Consider the following 20,619-nt stretch of genomic DNA (forward strand, 5'->3'; position numbering starts at 1 on the left):
AGTGGATGATCATGATTCTCTGTCTTTTAAGTTAGTAAGTTATTCTGATTCTCTACCCTTCTGGGTCACAAAAGAAAAGTACTAGTTAGTAGGATGGGAGAAAGAAATAAACTGTAGAAAGTGACAAGAAAAGATGGAGAAAGGAAACAGAAGAAATTACATGGAAATGAGGATTGAGTGTTCTTCAGGTTAGTCATTTGGGGAGAAAAAGGTCAGAATTTTTGAATTAATTTTAGGACCTTAATATCTTATGGTCTGATGCTTTTCATATCTGAAGGGACAAACAGTTGTATAATTTTTTACAGGGTCATAGAATTGCTAAGACTGGAAAAGATCTCTGAGATTGAGTCCAACCATTGACCTACACTATGTTCGCCACGAAATGATATCCCTATGTGCCACATCATATGCCTTTTCAACACTTTCAGGGATGGTGATTCCACCACCTCCATAGGCAACCTGTTCCAATGCCTGACTACTCTTTCAATGAAGAAATTTTTCCCAATATCCAATCTAAATCTCCCCATGTACAGCTTAAGGCCTTTTCTTCTTGTCCTGTCATTTATTACCTGGAAGAAGATACTAAACCGCAGCTCACTATAACCTCGTTTCAGGTAGTTGTAGAGAGGAAGGTGGTTGTTTTCAGGTGTTGCTTGTAGGTATCACAAAGCTGTTTTATTTAAATTCATCTTGGCTTAAAATATTTGTGAATCTTGGATGACTATGAAACTATCCAGAGAAAGTACTGTTGCAGGCTTGTTCTGCTCCTAGGGTCTTTTCTGGGCACTTAATCTTGGCTGCCACTAGAACTATATGTGCCTTTGGTCTCATCCTGTATGCCTGTTCTGAAACAAGTGAACCAACAAATGGCCTGGAAAATATGTACTGAGAGAGATTTAACTTTCAAGATCAACCTGCCAGTTGTAGTTTAGGTAGAGAAAAATTACAAGTAATAGAATTGTTTCATGGGCAGTTAAAAATTAGTCTGAAAATTAGTCATACAATGCACTAAACAATGACAGTAGCTAAGAAGAGACACAGATTCAAAGAATGTTAAAAGTTGTAAGGGTCTGCAGTTGGTCATCTGGTCCAATCTCTGCTCAAGCAAGGCCATCATGGAGCACATGGTGCATAGGATTGTGTCTGGACAGTTCTTGGATATCTCCAGTAGGGAATACTCCACAGCTTTTCTGGACAATCTGTTCCAGTGCACAGTCACCTGCACAGCAAAGAAATTAATCCTTGTATCCAGGTAGAACATCTGTTGCTGCTACTATTCGTTTTGTTATCTCATTGCTATTTCTAGTAACTTGTTCTTATCTCAACCTGTGGCTGTCACCTTTTATGCCTTCAGTTCTCAACTTTATCCTGCCAGAGTAGGAAGGGAAGATCAAGCAAGTGGTGTTGGTTTGGGAGAGTACCAGTGAGAGCACGGAAATGAGGAGTACCATTCCTTAACCGCAACAGATGTTTAGAAAAGAAAAAGATAACTAAGCACATCTAATTAGCTTTGTGTACATTAAGTCATGGCCACTCCAAAGTGGCTGTAAATATATTTTAATAAATAAGTAAAATAACCTTAATTGATTTTGCTATATTCTCTAGAGATATTTCAAAACTGGGGTTGGATTTACAGGTGTCACAATTTTTTAGATAGCAGTTTGAGGAAAAGAAGGAATACTTCATATAGCTGAAAGAAAAAGAAGGGGTAAACTAAGAAATAAACGTTTCATAACTAGTGAGTGTGAAGAATTAAGCTTTCTTTTTCACTATTCTGTACTTACAGTGGCATATAGGTGTTCCACAAATATTTACTGGTACACCTTCATTGTAGAAGTAACAGTAGCATCTCAGAACACTAGGATCAGGAGACGTTAAAGACCAGGGAATGGTGAAGAAAGCATGTAGTTAGGAATTCAGGTTTTGAATCAAGAAATTTCCCTATTCTGAGTGTTCAACAAAGGAGGAAAGGAATACAATTAGGCAAAGGCTGTAGTGCAAAATGTACGTAACAAGATGCCTTTTTGATATTGTGTCTGTCCAAAAAATATGGCCCATATTTATTAGCTTTGTTGCTAAGCCGAAATTTTCACATACTTGAAAATTTTATGACCATAAACACTAATTATTTTTTTCTCATACTGTCTATGCTAGTAAAGAGTATCAGTCTGTAGAAGTTTTGTTGAAAGCTGTTGTATTGTGATATGTCTTCAGTGGGCACTGGGCTTCAAGCAACCACTGCAAGCAAAATCCAAGGAAGTATCAAGTAGTAGTAAGGAGGAACTTGGTAGGCTTTGCTCTGTCAGTTTCTTTTCCTGTTCAGTAGACAGTTGAATCTGGACAGTAGTCGATAAGAAATTTGTCGCATACTGGTACTAGAGGGAAATTAAATTTTTCAAACTCATCACGTTGGTAGTTTATGGAAATTTAATAATCACAAAATCATTTGTGATAAACTGTTTCTTGCTGTGATCCTGATCACAAAGCAAATACTTCACCAGTTGTAGAATTGCCTACTGTTAACAAGGAAAACTTCCGCAATATAGGCAAGTACTAAAAAGAAGGAAGAAAAACAGTTATCTTTAATTTGAATTATTTTTTAAAAATGAAAGAAAGAGAACTATCTTAAAGGCAGACTTGTCTCTAATTTCCCATAAATCCATCATATATGTTGTCATAATTGTATGTAAAAGAGCTGAGGGAAGGAGATATGCTGCAAGTGTGTTTATTTAATTTTGATGACTGAATAGATGAAATCTGCTCTAACATCCCATATGCACATTGCGGGAGGGTTTGTTGTGTGTTCAATGTAATACTGCCCTTTTCAAACCTAAATGAACAGGATGACTGAGAAATCATTCTGTAGAAAGACCAATATTAACTTGGCATTGACAGGTGAGAATCAGCTAATTGTGTTGCTCTTCCTTTTAGTGCTTCTGAACATCTAGGTTTGTTTCTCTGCAGTCTGTGCTTTGACCTCTTCAACTTATGTATGGCTGCACAGCCTTTAGACTCATATTACAAAAGCAAGGTAAGTTGGGGTGAAAGCTGTGACAAGGCACAAGGAAATGACAAACTACTTCAGAAACCGTTGGGAGCTGACTATCCCTCAAGACGACCAGTGCTTCCTTAGGGCATGGAAAATCATGGTAGTGATCTTTTTTTTTACTAGAGAAGAAGTTGGCAACATGGATTTTATAAACCAGTGTTACAAAAGCTGGCACAACTTGCTGAAGCGTCTTCACCACCTTGTTAGGCTGAGTGTTTTAAAAGCTCTGTAGAAAAACTATGTACTTTCCTTATAGAAGGAAGCAAAACTGGTTTATCTAAGCAAGATGTTTGCACAGATGGCCCAAGAAACGTTTGAACAGGTGTGAAATCCATACCTGTGAGTTTGTAGACTATGCAGAACTACTCCTTCAATTTGATTTTGTATGTACTTGTGAGAAAGCCAGATGTTTATAGTTATTTATTTCATTCATTATAGTTATTTATTTCATTCATTGTATATTCCAGGTGGTAAGGAAATAACATAGCTACTTTGTTCTCTCTCCATTCTATTTGAGAGTGACAGATTAGGGGGTATCCAGCTGGAACCACAGGATTAGAGCTGCTTTGTTCTTTGGAGGATTGTGTTGTTACAAGTATTTACTGTTCTGGTTTCTTTCAGTAAGGGTAGCTGGCTCTGCAACAGGTAACATTTGCCAGTAGTTGAGACTAAACAGTAGTTGAGACTGACTTTGTCATTAGGAGCATGCAAAGCATGCTATAGAGACATAGAAACATAAAGGTGAGAAAATACCTCCAAGGTAAGTCCAGCTTTTGACTGAACACCATCATGCCCACTAAAACCATAGTATAACGTGCTGTGTCTACTCCTTTGAGCTCCTCCAGGGATAGTGAATCCACCATTTCCTGAGCAGCCTATTCCAATGCTTAACCACTCTTTCAGTGAAGAATTTTTTTTCATTATATCCCGCCTGAACCTCTCTCTGCAAAACCTGAGTAATTTCTCTTTGTACTGTTACTTGGGAGAGGGCCTGAAGAATGGCTTGCAACAATCTCCTTTGTCATAGCAGCTATAGAGACTGGTAAGGTTACCCTGAGCCTCCTTTTTCCCAGGCTGAACATTCTGAGCTCCCTCAGCTGCTCCCCACAAGAATTTATGCTCCAGACCCTTCACCAGTTCCTTTGCCCTTCTCTGGACATGCTCCAGCGCCTCAATGTCCTTGTCATAAGGGGGCCAATACTGACTACAGGATTCAAGGTGTGGCTTCACCAGTGCCAAATACAGGGGACAATGAGTGCCCTGGTTCAGCTGGTACATGGCCTCTTGTGCCATGGTAGCTGAAGTTCATTAATAAAAAGCGGTCACTTCTACTGGTGTTTTTTCTTACCCCACAAGGGGAAAATTAAAACAGTGATTTGAACATCTGTTTTAACTTGGTCTTGCTCAAGACTCCTTAAGACTCCTTAAACCTTCTCCTTTTTATTTTCTTTCCCAAATTAACTCCTGTAGTCTTCGGGGGTTTTTTTTCTCCATTAAGGTATTTATCCTGCTTCCTTTAATTTTATGTCAGTTTAAAATACGATTTTTGTAGGTTTCATTTGTTCTACCTTCATTAAAAAAAGCCTGAAGATGTCGGCAATAAGCGGGTGGCACTTTTAATGCTTGAAGGCTGCAGTTGTAGTGCTCAAAGGCATGGGCTACCTCTGACATTTCCTTCCCATGTTTAAAGAGGGAATAATGATTGAAATGTTCAGCTTAAAGTTCCTAATCACCACCCCCTGACACTCAGCAATGTGATCTCCTCCTCCATCACCTTCTTCCAACCCATTGAGAGAATAAGTAAATGCTGCTTTATGAGTGACTGAAGAAGTATTTTCTAAGGCTTAAAATAATCAGTCCTCCTACCCTGTAGATGGGGAAGGGTAGAGTGGGGGTAGGGAGGGGAAGAGAATGCACTGAAAAATAAAATATACCTGTGGTATATTTTTAATGTCAGCTATTCCTGCTTCTTATTTTTCCTCATATGTAGTTGTTATTTGGACACTATATGAATGAGAAGTCAATTAATTTCTTAACCTTAGTATGGGAAGTGTTCTTTACCATATGCTCTGCAGTGTCTGATTTGTTAAGACTGACAGTGCTGGGCATACTCAACAGAACCAACAAAACCTGGAAAAGGAGTATCCTTGATGGGGAGTGACATAGAATTGGTTTAGTTGGATCAGTCTGGGACCTGATGAGGAGAGACCATATTTGCCGAAGATAGGAGGAGACTGGAAGAGTCCTAAGTACTCTTTTGTACTTAGAGATAGAAGTAGACAATGAGGTAGAAGTGCAGGAGATTAAGTGGGAGAAATATCTGTGCTTTTCTTGATTTTCAACATGTGACTCTGTGCTGTTTTCATCTTCCACCTGAACTGAAACTCATGCTTTTACTTAATCCTCTGGTCATGGAGTATACCTCTCTTCTGGTACCTGTCACTGCCTCCCAGCAGAGGAGAGAATCCATGAGAAGATACTTTCTTCTCATGAGTAGTTGTAACTTTTTCCCAGGTTTTTATTTGTGTTCAGTTATGTTTCCAAAGTTTAAAACATAATGCTCTGGAAGAACCTAATTTTTGCAGGATGCCTTTATTTCCTTCCTCTTTATGGATTTTTCTAGGAATCAAATGGTAACCAGATGTTTGGCCATGTTCATAGTTACTCTCTTCCTATGCCTACCAAGATGAAGCAGGCTCCAACCTTCTAGTTTTTTTCATCTGCTTATGCACAAGCATTGATTTCACCTTATGTGTATGGTTATGCCTGCCTTTGAATCTTGAACTTTTAATTAGTTTTAAACAAGTTAAATTAATCTTTAATTAGTTTTAAAGGAAGTGGAGTAAGTGCTAAATCACTGAGGTTATTTCAGCTAAAATTGGAACATGGTTTTATATGCAATTGTAGGTGAGAGAGGAGAGGAGAATTCCTCTTTATTAGAAAAGCTTAGTTGAGATGGGGAGTGGGGATACAGAAAGAGGAGAAGCAGCTGCTTTTGAGAGAAGTTTGGGCTCAGACTTGGCATACTAATCCGTACTTTTGACCTAGTAATGCATTCTAAACTTGCAGACTATTCAAGCAACCTCCACGTTTTAGAGTAAGGGGTGCTCAGATTTTTCTGGAAAATCTGATGTTCTGCTGTGTCAGTTTCTAATACAGGTCATACTGACCTTTCTGTCTCAATTCACTCTCATTTTTTCCCTCAAGGACTTGCTTGTTTTACCTATTGCCCACTCTTTTTTCTTTCTGGTGGAGATCATGTACAGCGCATAAAATGACATCAAATCTTCAGTGTGACTCAGCTGCTGTGCTTACACTGCTTAACAGGATATAGTCTGAGAGGGAGATAATTTGGCTTTAGGAAGTTTCCGTAGCAGATGAGATAGTATCCTTCATCAGAGAAGGCATCCTTTCATTACCCTGTCCTACCATCCATAAAAAACTTTGTCTGGAAGAAAGAAGCTCAAAAAACACTTCTTATATTATTTTGATTTTAGATTCTAGGTTTCTAAAATTCTTTGTCAAGTACAAGAGTCATTCAACTGCCATAACCCCTGCTGCACCTCTTTGTATTGGGTCTGGCTGAGATGGAGTTCATTTTCCCACACAGTGCTGTGCTTTGCATTGGTACCTACAAAGGTGCTGGTGACACAGCAGTGTTTCGGCTGCTGCTGAGCAGCTCTGCACAGCATCAGTGCTATCTCTCCATCATTCCACCCTCCCACCAGCAGCCTGGGGGTGGGCAAATCTTAGTGGAGGACATAACCAGGGCAGCTGACCCAAACTGACCAAAGGAATATTCCACACCACATCAGCTCAGTTATAAAAACTTAGGAAAGGAGGAGGAAGGGAGAGCACTGGTTATTTAGTATTTGCCTTCCAGAGCAACTGTGACGTGCTGCAGCCCTTCATGGGAAGTGGCTGAACATTGCTTGCTGATGGGAAATGGAGAATAGGGGTTTTTTGTCTTTGCTTATGTGTGCATGAACTTTCGCTTTTGCTTTACTACACTGCCTTATCTCAACCTTTGAGTTGTTTTCCATCTTTTTTTTCGCGTGTCCAGCTGAAAAGGGGAGTGGTAGAGTGGCTTAGTGGGCACCTGGCCTCCAGCCAAGGTCAACCCACCGGACCCTTCTTGTGTTCTGACTGCCTGTCTTAAGTGATGGGCAGAACCTATCCCAGCCTACACACTATCCTCGATGTGGTCATGGTGACACACAGTGCTTGTGCTAGTTAGGCCAAGTGTTAAATGGGGATCTTTGTGAACAGTTTTCGAGGAGGTGGAAAGAGGAAGTATCTGGTAAATGAAAACTTAGCATTCCTAAGTGCACATGGAAGAATAACAAGAGTGTGTTTTTGTGAGTTTGTTTTATTTACTGCTTGAAATAATGTAGAGGGCATTACATCCTACATAGTAATGACATTTAGAGTGGAGCAGAATCATAGTTGCTAAGAATTTTTTTCTGTTGTAGGCGTGAGGAATATCTTGGTCACCTATGAGCTACTGAATAGTACACCTACAGCTTTTGATAGAGTTGTTCACAGTAGTGTCACGTTTGTTACCTAGTTATATATCTTTCCTGAACTCTAAAGGGGAATTGAGAATGGAATTAATAAACACTGTGCAGAATCACTGTGCTGTATTACTTTGAGAGGTGTTACATATTGTATTTATGGCTTTCCCTCAGTGCTTTTGTTTCCTTGGTTTCTTCCATATTCATGCTCTTTATGTTGAACTCTGTGTTCAGAAGAGTTTTTCTCTTTCCTCTCCCTGTGGTTTTCTTTAAAATATATACATACTAAAACTGAAAAATGAAACATGAGGAACAGTGTGGGAAAAGATACGATACAGTTGAAATTTAAAATGGATTTTTTTTGCAATGTTCAAGCAATTAAGAGATTTTTCAACTATTTATTTTATATGAAAAGAATGAGATAAAGCTTTCTTTGCAATGAATTTTTTTCTCTTAAACATTTCATGAAACAAAGCATTTTGTTTATATCTGGTTTACCAGTGGTTTACAGTGTAAGCCTAGGGGCATTACTTAGATCTTTGCATTAGATTCAGAAGGTAGGAGAAGTGACAATGTCTTATGTAAAGCATCCTAGTATTGAACTTCAGTGGAAACTGAAAATATTAGGATTATTATGCGTTGTTACAGACTTGTTCAAATGCTTAGAAGTTGTCTAGAATAGGGGAAGGGTTCTGGTGACACTGTTGCTAAGTTTGTCACTGTTAAAGCATGTCCTTTTTTGTAGCAAGGCCACTTTTTGGGGGTTTGTTTTTAACCAAATTTGATATTAAAGAGTGCTATCAGGAATCTAAAAAATTAAGGCCTTGGTCTGACTTCTTCTGTTATTTGGCTGGGGTTTTTTTATATTTTCTTTTTGTCTGTGTGCCAGTCAAGGGGATGTAGTGCCCTGTGACTGTATTTACTTCAATGACATGAAACTTAATTCACTTACTATTTGGTGGATTGGCAGACAAATATTGTTAGGTGTAGTTTGGGCCTAGATGTGGGTGGACTATTGCACCTACTAGTAATCAAAGTCCTTACTAAGTATCAGTTAAAGGAAAAAGTATTTAAAAGACTGGTTACTGGTAGATGTGGCAAACTCTGGAGGGCCATAGAGGGGAGAGGGATGTCCATTTATAGGTGCTGGAATGCCTGGTCAGAAGTGGTCTACTCTGACATTATTAATTCATGTCTAGGATTTTTAATTGGCTTTTGTTTGCTAATTGGATCTTATATTTAGCACATCTAAGAACTACTAGTATTTATTGATTTGTACTTTGTTTAGGAAATCTTCAGGAGCTCAAAGCATGCATAAAGAGAGGAGAAACCATTGGTTGGTTTTAAACTTCAAGTTCACTTCAGTGGGCTTCAGCAATTTGTCTTCTAAATGTATGTATAAAACTTTACCTCTTAGAGCAACTAATTCAGATGGAGACAATTCTTACTCAGTATTTAAGTAAGAATTTATTATAATTTGCAAATCACGAACAAACTTGGCTGTAATAAACTGTGTTGTATTCTAGACTTATCTCCAGTTTATCTAATTATTTTGATTCAATGAAATAAAAAGTGTCAAAAAGTCTGCAGTATTTTTTACAGGCATTTTTGGGGGGCCTAGCTGGATTTTTCATTGCATCATGGTCACAGCTTGCTTTTGTCAACTTTGCATTAGTCACTCTGCTTTACCTTGGGAAATGGTTCTTGGGGTCCACGCTTCTGTGCAACAGCTGGTTCTAAAACCTGTGGAGAGATATGAAATTCTTATTTCATCAGAGCTGAGGTGAAGCTGCAAATAACTATGCCAAATATGCTAAAAAGTTCTGTAAAAAGCTGGAGTGGTTTGTAAGTCTGAGATTATCTAAGAAAGAGTTCTGTAATTTAGAGAATGGAGTATCTTAGATTTTGAACGTATCACCTTAGGTAGATGCAAATTTCCTATCCACGAGTGGGTGGGAAAATAACACTTTTGGACAAGATTAGAACAGCATGATTGCTGAGTTGGAGTGGGGACCTGCAGGGAGAGCTGAGGTGCCTTGGTTCATGTTACTGAGTACATACATCTGCAGAATGTTTGGGTGAGTTTCCACAATGCTAAGGACATTGAAATGTGGGTGAAAGCCCTAGACTTCAGGGCTCAGAGGCAAAACTTGTACTGGAGTTTGACTTATGTACTGAGAGATCTGAGTGCTTTCAGGTTTTTTTTTGTTTTCCTAGTTTTGTGTCATCAGAAAGAATTTTAGGAGGAGTTTAATAATAGTTTAGTGGGAATTTTGAAATGTGACATCTTTATCAACAACCTAACCTGTTGTTAAGTACTGTTCTGTTATAAATGCTTAATCTTTCTTTTATAATGCCTTGTCATAAAGGAACTGATAATAGCACAATTGGTAATAGCATATTTTAAAATCCAGAAAAGAACACTGTATCTTCCTGTCTAATCTTCTATATATCATAAACCAGTCTTGGGCTTTCTTCCTCCTTTCATCAAGTTCAGTAATAGGATTATCTGAAACCTATTTTGTAACAGTGCATCTACTCTTCATGTTTTAAAATTAGGAAATACAGAATCTACTTAGTTCTTAGCTGTTTCTTCAGCAGTTTGATACTTCTTGTGCCAGTATCAATTGGGATATTCTGGAGTTGAAACTGGAGGCATCATTTCACCTAGAATGATAGAATGAAGAAACAATTTGATACTTCTGTTTCTGAGAGAAAAATAGGTATTTATTCTAAAGCTATTGTATATCTCATTTAAGCAATTCCTTGTTTTTCCATTATGCTTTTTATTTTTTCAGTCTGTCAGGTGGTCTGCTAGATCTTTTTAGTCTGTTGGGGCACAATTTTCACAACATTCATTCTGCAATTTTTTAATGGTGTTTCAGGATATAATTTCAAAAATCGTTAAGAAAGGTATCATTCTTGTTTCAGAGCTTGGGAGGAAGTCAATGTGAATATAGGCAGTTGGAATATTTTTCTTCTCTTTGAAAGTGAAGTGTAGAATTTAATGCTTAATCATACTCAAAACAGAGTTCTGTAAATACTGGATATACAGGATGATAATTTGACTCTTCTGCAGTGTTTGGGGAAGCACCAGTGTGTTCTATTTTTTAAAAGTTCAAGAGAACACAGACTTTGAAATGTTACATTGGGAAAATGTTTGTCTTAATGTTTCTTTCTCCTTGTCACTTCTATTAGACTTCTGCAGAATCTCTGCTAGTGGTATATTTTATGAAAAACCTTTGTTTACTTTCAGAGCCCTGGGTTTTCTGGCCTGCATTTTTTTCAGACAATCTGCGTTTATAGAGATAACATGATCTTGGCAAAGCATGTAGTGCAGTATCTTTGCAAAAGCTGCCTGGTGTTTCAGATAGGGAACAAGTGGAGAACTTGCAGGCCATTGGTGTTTAAGGAAACATTAAATAAACTATCAAGCAAGTACATTTTCCTGAATTGTAAAGATAAAGCTCAACATTGCTGTCATAAATTATTCGGCAATATGAAGCATTTACATAGGATTTAAAAAAAAAAATGTATTCTTTTGCAAAAATACTTTAGCTCGTCTCATGAAGAGTAACAAGAAGCTGCAGTATTTGTATGTTATAATATCTTTCTATATAATCATAGTATTTATATCTTTATATAAATATATATTGATGCAGCAATCTGAATCATTATTTGATAGGCTTTTGAATGCATTTACATAGTCTTGACTTCACTATTTAATCAAACTTCTACAAAAATTATTTTATTTGAAATATTTCTGTGGCAGTTGCTTTATTATCTTAGATTGTTGCTGGTGTGTCTCAGATGGTCTTTGTTATGTTGTCTCATTTTATGTGGTCAGGCCCTGGCTCTCTAAGAGTTTATGAAAGTACCTAGTCGTAGCCTTGTTGAGACTGCATGGGATCTAAGTTGGAGAGCAGAGAGAGAAGTGTTCTGGGTTTGTGTTGGTTTTTCCTCTGGCTGGATTTTTGGGAGGATCTTTGTTGGGTTTTTTTTTGTTTGTTTGTTTGTTCGCTTGGTTTTCTCAGGGGGAGGGTGTTTTTAAGGCAGGGTTGTAAAATAATATTGGTGTCCTGCGTTCCTGTAACTGATGTGTCACTGTAAAGAGCTAGCTTGGTTTCCTTTACAAGATTTTAGGCACTTTTCCAAAGACAAGGAGGAAGGAGGGCAATGACACCAAAATCCCCTAGAAACCCCCACATCTTGAGGAGGGAATTTGTACAATGAAATTTGCATTAGATCTGACCTTTTGAAGTGCAGTTTCTTAACTGAAGCTGAAAAAGCAGGGTAGGCTGAAGAAAGCATTTCTGGAGAGTCCAGAGGAGACACTGACATCTATTGCTCTTGGCTGTTTGGAAGAGTTTGCTGATTCACTCTGACTTAACTGTTATCCTGTTTACATGCTGACAGTTATTTCTGCAAAGAGCTAATTTGTTGAAGCATGTGTTTCCAGATTCTGTTCAGATAGTGTAGCTGGCATAGGAGTAGTCTCTTCATCCAGATGTTTTCACATTTTTGATGTCTCTGTCTCAGATTTACTAGATTTGTTTTCTCCCATATTTTTCCTAGAAAAAAATGTTCCAGGATTCAAAGTAATAAATGTTTTATCATTTAGCCTATTATTGCAATTTTCTTGTCCAAGACCACTTTACCCTTTGCTTTGGTTGGATGATGAAAACTGGGAGGGAAAGAAGCCAAATTACCTATGAAATTAGGAGAAGCAGGAGTGACATCTTACAAACATCACATTGTGTAGAGCATAGTGGATCTTGTGGTTTCTCTTTTTGTAGGCAGAAGAGCTGGTTGGGGTTATGATTATTATATTCTCCATGGTACTTTAGTATGTATGGCAGAGTGTAAAAGTATACTTTTAATCTCTAAGGGTAGGTATGTAGAAGTTTGGCAAAGAGTAGTAGTTTCAATTGGGATATTCTGGAGTTGAAACTGGAGGCACCATTTCACCTAGAATGATAGAATGAAGAAGTTGGTGATACTGTTCTGTGGAATTATGTCCCACTTAAGTGACTGCAAATTTCATTAAACAGTCTTTGAGGTTTGAGTAACAGATTTTTTTCTTAAGATGTTCTCATTCTTGGGCAGGAATCAGGATCATTCATTCCCCTCTTTTTTTTATTTTGTCTCTTTTTTCTTTTATGTTACTAAATGCAATCTGTGTTGAAAGAGAAGAGCCACAAAATAAACTGTGAAGGTGAAAGCATATTTTTAAACATTGTTTTGACACTTCTTGCCTTTAGAATGCCTCTTCCTCTTTCTGTTTACCTCCTACTTGCCTAGAGGAGACTTGGTGATGTCACTGCCCTTTCTCCCTGCTACATAATCTTCTGCTCCTGGTTCTCAGGAAAATTCTAGCTCTTCAGTCTTTTTGAGCTTGGCATATAATGTAAACACATATGACAGTTAGTTAGTTCTACTAAGCTCTGAGGAGGGAAGTTGCCAGACTGGGGAAGTAAGATAAGAGTGCAAGAAAATGGAGATGACAGAATTCAGAAGGAAGTCCAAAAGAGTTTAACTTTTTAAAATCCAGGTCTTGGAAAAAGCTTTCTGAACAAATGTAAGCAGGGCAATTTATACTAATAGCCAATGGCGATTGGAAAGAGTTATGACTCGTTTTCCTCACATAAATGTTTGCGATGATAAATGCTTTTTATTCTGTGAGGAAGATAACTTTTTAATTTCTACCAGTAAATAACTCTGCTTGTTTAAACTATTGTGTTGATATTTGCTTAGAAGATAATATTTTTATAGACTCCAAACTCCAGAGTGCGTTTGTAGTGGAGTGGATAAAGAACTTTGCCAAAGTCTTACGTCTTCCATAAGTACCAGACTACTGCAGGTGGTGGGTCTTGGCAGTTCTCTGTTCTGTCTGATTCACAGTTAAGCTGCTAAAACCAGAATGTACCTGGGAAATCCCTGCCTGCTGCAGAAGGCTGGGAGAAGAGTAACTGGTTTGAAACCTATTCCATTGTGATACAGCTGGTGCCTGCCATGCCACTCTTTAAGCACCCACAGACTGCAGCATGGAATGTGTATGACTTCTGATAGCTTAGCACTAGCCTGTGTGGTTCTTGACAGCATCTGTAAACCAACATCTGTTTTGCAGCTGTTGATGCTATTCTTTGGCCTTGCAGTACCGTAGAGACAAGTGCTGGTTCATGTTTTCACAAATTGCTCTTCAATGATGACAGCAGGAATTGCATTTGGGAAAGAATAGCTAGCCAGCTTCAAAAGTGTCAGCTTCTAGCATCACCTCCCCACTGTCGCAATCTTGCAACATTTAAAAAAATGAAGTAATTTCACAGACTACTTTGCTGTTGTAATTTTTGCTTTTGTTTGCACTTCAGTATTTTTTTTAGACTTGTGAGTGAGGCTGTAACTATCTTATATATTCTCTAGAGGTTGTTAAGGGGTTTTTCCCCATGACAGTATTTTTAACAGAAATGCCTTTTAATAGAAAAATACTTTTTTTGTTTTCTTCTTTGGTGGTTTGTTAGAATATTTTTTTAACATTAAAATGTTATTTTTTCATTGAATCTTTTTTTATAATTTCCTAAGTTCTTTATAATGCATTTATAATTCCCTAACTTCTTCATAATGCATTGTAACCAAAATACAACCCGGCAGAATGAGACCAGTAGCAAGCAATCCTGCTTTTTACTTTGAATTACTTTTCTCTCTGTACAGAGGGGCATTGGAAATTCCTATTTAATTCTTTCTGAGAGAAATCAAAGAACCAATTCGGGAAGACCTGTGCTCTAGTAAGTAACTTGGAACAATCTTTTGTTCCATGATCTGAACTGTCAGACAGTATTCAGTTTTCAGTACAGCTAATAAAAAAAAAAAAAATCTAGTATGATGTAGCATATTTGTGAAAATATCACTTTGTCCTAACTTTTGTGTTATCATTTTTTATTGCATCACTTTAAAGGAATTTTGGAGATCTGTAAGGGAATAAAGGTAAATTGGTGATATTTTTCACATGCCTTATGCAAAAGGCCTTCCTGACCTATTATTGTTAGTTTTCCTATGTCTTCTGTGTATATAAAGATGTGCAGATAATGGTGGCTCTGAATGGACTAAGGACCCTCAGATGCCATTATCTTGGGACATAATCTGTGCCAAATATTTGGGCAACTGTTTAAATTGCTTGGAAATTTTCTGATGAAATAGACTTTTGCTGAAATATATCACATGGTGAAACTGAAATATTTTGCAAATATGGACCAACTCTTTCCAAAGTTCTAATGGAACCTAAACAGAGCTGTTGCTTCTGGGCAAGTCTTCGATTTGATTACTTCTCTGGTAACTCACCTGCTTGGCATGTTACTGTGGTGTTGAGGTTTCTACCTAAGTGTGGTGTTCATTCATTTTCTGACAGCAGCCCAAGGTTGTTTTTTCCTTCAATAAATACAGTGATTACTTCATTCTATTGTGAAGAAGTTAGAAATCACAATTTTAAAATTTCAGAATGGAGAAGGGATAATCCTCATATTAACAGCTATCCACTTAGTTCCTGTGTGTCATGCAAGCAGATCAGGCCAGGACCATTACACTTTTCTTACACAAAAGTTCATGGTCTAAATTGTCAATACTGGGACTAGTTTTTCAAGTGAAAGCTTTAAGCAAATGTTATCTTTGCTTCTCTACCTGTTTTTTTTTTAGGTTGGGTTTTTTGGGGTTTTTTTTTGACATGTTTTGTCATTGATATGTTAATCTGTCACCTGTATGTATTTGCTTGCTACCACATGCATTCAAATTTTGGTGTGTTAAAATTCTTGTGTGCTTTTAGTATACTGATAGCTGGTAAAACAGGAAAACACCTTTGGAATTACTTAATGTTTTGGGCTTGTTTCTTGTAGGAGCAGTTGTTTTCTTGTGTGGCTTTACCTCATGACAGGGAACAATAGGCAAAGCATATTAGAAAAATGACATGAAAACTGAAGATGCACTCCTTGTTCACTAAACATCTTTGAATATGCTTTAGAAGAATATTTTATATTTTTGTGAAAGCTGGTTTTAAGATCAGAATAAATATTAACTGAGAAAAGACTAGAGTTTTAATGCAGGAGATGGTGCATTTAAAGTGCTGATTAATTTTATTTATGAACTTGCCACCTGTTATCTAAATAATGGAAAAAAAATCTCAGATTTCCCATATTTTAGTATTTTTAAAAGTATTGTTGAATATTTTGGCAAAGTTACTCGGGAGAATATTTTCTTATGAATATGTATTGGAAATATATTAATCTCTTGCTGTGAATTTTTTGTGAAATTTTCACTGATGTGGCATGTTTGGACTGAACAAAGACTTCGTAACCTCTTGTTGGTCAATTAAAAAGCACTGTCATTCTGTAAGAAATGACGTTTTAAAAATACAATGCTTTATTGCCTGTTAGCACAGTGTATGCATTTGCTTCCTTGAATTTAGTATACTTATGTATTTAAAGCAACCCACTGAAACAAGCTTGCAGATGCAAAGAAAATCAGACTAGATTTGTAAGGATACCTCAGGTCGCATATGCAGAATATGAAAACTATTGCTATTGTAAGAAGATTTTAAACTTCTAATAACATAACAAGCCACACTGAGCACATGTTATAGGCAAGCTTAATTGTGCTCCATTTGTCTGTGTATTCACACTGAACTGCAAAGACTATAATTGAACATTAATTGTACACATTAAGCATAAATCAAACAAACTAGCCAGAATAATGGCAAGTGGGAAGCTGACTGACTTTGTTTCTCAATCTAAGTTTGCATTTAGAGGTAAAAACTTGATTTTAGTTGTCTTGGAACAAGATGCATAATACCTTTGTGGTGTTCTATTACTACTGGCTAATGTAAGGTTTGTTAGCACTTTTTATGATACTTTGCTGCAATCTTAATCTATTATCACAGGTGGAGTGAGACCTTCAGACAAAGTTTATTAGAAAAGTTCCCATTGAATCATGAGGTGCAGAAGGGACCCACTTGCCTTCTAAACTCCTAAGATGAGCCTGGTGTGGCTGGATCCAATCTTAGTGCCAAACTAATAAATTTAGGTCTAAGAAATTATAGGGTTGTGATTGAACCTTTGTACAGCTTTGTCCCACAGGATTAAGGGAGGCAAACCAGATATATTAATATCAAAATTAATTCTTTACTATAATAAATTTAATAAATTTACTAAATTAGACATAATGATCTTAATTGGAATTATGTACTATGCAATATATTAGCTAAAATTAGGATAGTATAGTGTCCTATGTCAAAGCAATTATATTAAAGGAATTACATTAAAGCTAGCAAAGAAACCACCTAAAAAACTTACTTACCTGTATTGCCAACTGTGTTACCTTAGCATTTTTAGATTAGGATAATTTTACTATATCTCCACATCTTCACCTCACTGTCAGAATGTTAAACTTAGGTGTTGATGAGTCAAACTGGTTTTAGCATAATCCAACAACAAAAACAGCATGACACCCCCTTTTAGTTCACCACAATTAGCTTTGCAAAATAAGGCATTGTTCAAGTTGGTTTATCCCATTCCAGACAGAGCATCCTGCTATACCCTACCCACCATTACTTGGGATGGCTTTCAGTAAGGATGTTCATTCAAAATCCTTGAAAGAAGGATGTGTAGATAAGCAGATGGAAAGTGTGCACATTGCTGTCATCTTTTTTTACTGGCAATAAACACACTGGGTTGTTGGGAGATAGCCTATGACTTCAAGGCTTTGCTTGTCAATAGAAAATGCTATTTAATCTTTCTTCTTTCACTAGTAAACTGAGCAGTTGGTGACACAGGCACAAACATTAATTGTATTTATAGCAGTTCTGAAGGCTTGTTGAAATAACAAATGCTGTATTGTGTTCTTTGCAGATAGTGGCAGCTTAGAGATGATGGACTAATTTTTTTTGGCTGAGGTTCATTATACTCTTAAGTTCGTTTTGGAACTGGGCATTTAAATGCTTACAGCTATCAGAAATGTAAGATGGTGTAGACTTGAACAAATAGAGTAAAGGAGGAAATAGGGGAGCTAGGTCACTGACAAGATGGTGCACTGTGAGATTGGTACAGCAGCTCTGTTTCTAAAAGAATAATTGTATCAGATGAGACTTAGTCTGAAAGTGTGCAAACTGAATAGTTTTATAAGGTCTTGTTGCAGATCCTGTAAATGGGGTGAGGGAGAAAGAGAGAAATATGTCACATGAACCTGCTGAACTTCTAGGTTTTCATCTGAGTTTCCATGCTTCTTGTTCACAGCTGTAAGCTGCTCTTTCATAAGCAAGCAATCATTTTTGTTTGTCACATAAAGAATAGACCTTCTCTTAGGCTGCTTTATTGATTTTTTTTGCCTGTGAAGCACAAGCTACAGTGTTATTGAGAGTATTAAAAATGTTGCAATGCTTATTCTGCTGGATTTGTGGAAAAATGACATAGTTATACATAGATAAATCTTCATGCAGTTTTGGTTGAAGTGAAGAGCCTGACTGGGAATTACGAATGCTAGGCAGTTCTGAGCATGGAACAGTACTTTTAAAATAGAAGATAAATTAGATTACCTACAATGCCCCTTGATCTGAAACCTGCGTGAACAGGTGGTTGTTGTCTGCTTTGTTTAAAGGTTGTGCTCTCAGATCAGTGTGCATGGAATTGTGCTCAGCAGGTCAAAGATAGACAGCTGTCCCCCAGACAACCCTTCCTCTCTCCTTCCAGCACTTCAGCATAGGTCTGGAAAACCCACACTGACTATATGGCCTTCAGATCAGATCCTGGTATGGTCTGAAGCACTTGAAGAGGTACATACAAAATACACAGCTGTCCAAGCGAGGCAAAACTAACTGTCTCTAAAGCTAGTATTGCAAGAGGAGAAACGCTAATCATTGCCACCAGTCTGACTTTTGTGGGGAAAGAAGCTGAATTTACTGCTCACTGAGATGGGTTCTTTTTTGGGGATGGAAGAAGGCAGTGTAGTATTCATGATAGACTCAGTCAACACAAGCACATGGCACTGAGGAAGCTGTGTTGAAGTTTTCGCTTCTGTTGAGAGAGACACCTGTCTGAAGAGTCATCCAACATAAAACTTGAAGAGCTCTGCATTCTGAGTTCTGCCCCCTTAGAACTTCCATTGTATTTCCCCCACCTTTATTCAGTTTTAAAATCAATTTTTAGTTCTCTGTTCTGCCTTGGGAGGGTCACAAAGGGAATATAAGTATATTTCACTGCTGTAGGAGGCTGCTGTTGTGCTTAAGCACTTTCAAATAGTTTCCTGCAACCACAGAAGTGTTGTGCAATGAGAGCAAAGGGTGGGTGTGCCCTTGCCCTTCCTGCTACAAGACAGTTGATCTTAACTTCCACATGAGTTAAAATGAGTGAGTGTTGTCAGTTTTCAAACAGAATTAATTGTTGTTGCTAAAGGGATATATAATATAAATTAAATGACCATACCATGTCTCTTTTTGTGATTACTTTCCCTTTTTAATTTCTATTTTCTCCATGTAATGTCATCAACATTTTTCTTAAACTGGTGCTGTATTCACAGAAAAGACAAACATGTTGTGTGCAAAAAAACCTGGTGATTATGTTTGAAGTTGTTTATCTGGCTTCTACCTTCTACACCACTTTCTTGCTAGAACTGAGAAGCAGTCTCAGTGCCAAAAATGTGGTTTATTTTTTTTTTCTTAATTTTGTGTGTTAGAAAGCCAAAATTTAAAAAGTTCTTGGCAAAGAGACAGGAATTTGGGAAAGTAAGACAGAAGGGGATCGCTTCATCTGTGTCTAAATGCAGATTTGATTTCTTCAATAATCATGCATTCTATATTGTTCACAGACACGAATATTTTTTCAATATTATACTTTTAATGCCCATACATTACCTTGGCATGTGTGCCTGCTTTGTGTGACTTTCTGTAGATTTCTGAAGCAACCACTTGTCTTATGACATGCTTATTTAAAGGGCTTTATTACTTCCATGTTAAGTACAGAGATTTCTCAAGCGATAAACAAGAAATTAACTGTTGGGGATTAATCTGTAGTGAGAGAATATTCTCATTTTTAAACCTTTGAAATTATACATTTGAAGTGGTATGGCTAAAGACCCTGGCTCAGGAGACTTCCTTCAACAGCTACCTGTTACCTCAAATGCTCCTGCCATCTCTGCCCCTCCCCAAAAAGAAACCCCGTAAGTTGAAAACAATCTTTTGAAGGCTGTGAATGCTGCATATTATTCAATAATGAGAATTTTGTATGTCCTGCATGTTTTAGTGAAATGTCTTCTTTGAGTCGTGATTTTCAATCTCATTAACCTGGTTCTTGATGGTTGACTTAAAAAGAACCATTGAATTACTGCGGTGTAGTGTGGCTGGGGTGAAATTAACTTTCAGGTGCATTGTTGATAAAAATGTCAACAGAGAATTGTATGTAGACATCTTCTGTTGTAGATGTTAATGATTGTGGTTAGAGCAATGTATGGATCTTATCCTTTAGAAGCTATGGCTTAAAATATTACCTGTATTAGGAACATAAAATAATTCTATTGAATGAAATAATCTGTTAATCAGTACCAGAATCGCATCTCTTACAGCTAGTAGTTTTCATCTCCAAAACATCATCCTTATCTCAGACTTTGTTACCTATTCCTACTTATTACTTGGATAATTGATTCAGCCATTTTTTTCATTGAGTCTTCATTATGTCAGACATCCACTCTAAGATATGTATGGATTTGGTATAGGTTTTTTTTTTTTGTTCAAACAAATAACTTTGTGGTACCAAGTAACGTATCTGCAAAAGTCACATTCTGAATGTGCTAAATCTTTTCATACAGCGGTAAGAATTATTTACATTCTTTACAGAAACACAAAAATTCTCTAATACCTGTAATATTATTACAGGTATTAATTATGTAATTATTACAGTATTAATTATGTAATACCTGTAATATTATTACAGGTATTACATACTAGATCAACATCATTTAATTTTATGTGATGTGTAGTGTTTCTGATGTGCTAATATAGTGGTCCCTGAATGGGGCAAAGCAGGG

General features: G+C 37.1%; 1 protein-coding gene and 1 long non-coding RNA gene across 6 annotated transcripts in view; one reads left to right on the forward strand and one right to left on the reverse strand.

The window, feature by feature from the left end:
• The window catches only part of JAK2 (Janus kinase 2), an 85,096-nt gene that overhangs the window by 19,373 nt on the left and 45,104 nt on the right, over positions 1-20,619 (forward strand). Inside the window, exon 1 of one of the 5 annotated variants that reach the window (XM_021531704.2) lies at positions 8,891-8,955. The exons of the other annotated variants lie outside the window; for them this stretch is intronic. The gene's annotated coding sequence lies outside the window, so the exon portion shown is untranslated. Of the gene's footprint in view, positions 1-8,890; positions 8,956-20,619 lie in introns of those variants that run through there. 5 annotated transcript variants of the gene reach the window in all.
• Positions 1,819-10,206, reverse strand: LOC116184602 (uncharacterized). Its single transcript, XR_004149359.2, has 3 exons — positions 10,139-10,206; positions 9,253-9,306; positions 1,819-1,858 (listed from the first exon to the last, which is right to left on the reverse strand). It is a non-coding gene; the product is annotated as an uncharacterized LOC116184602 (long non-coding RNA).

The sequence above is a fragment of the Lonchura striata genome, chromosome Z (genome assembly GCF_046129695.1).
Source record: "Lonchura striata isolate bLonStr1 chromosome Z, bLonStr1.mat, whole genome shotgun sequence".
NCBI lineage: Eukaryota > Metazoa > Chordata > Aves > Passeriformes > Estrildidae > Lonchura > Lonchura striata.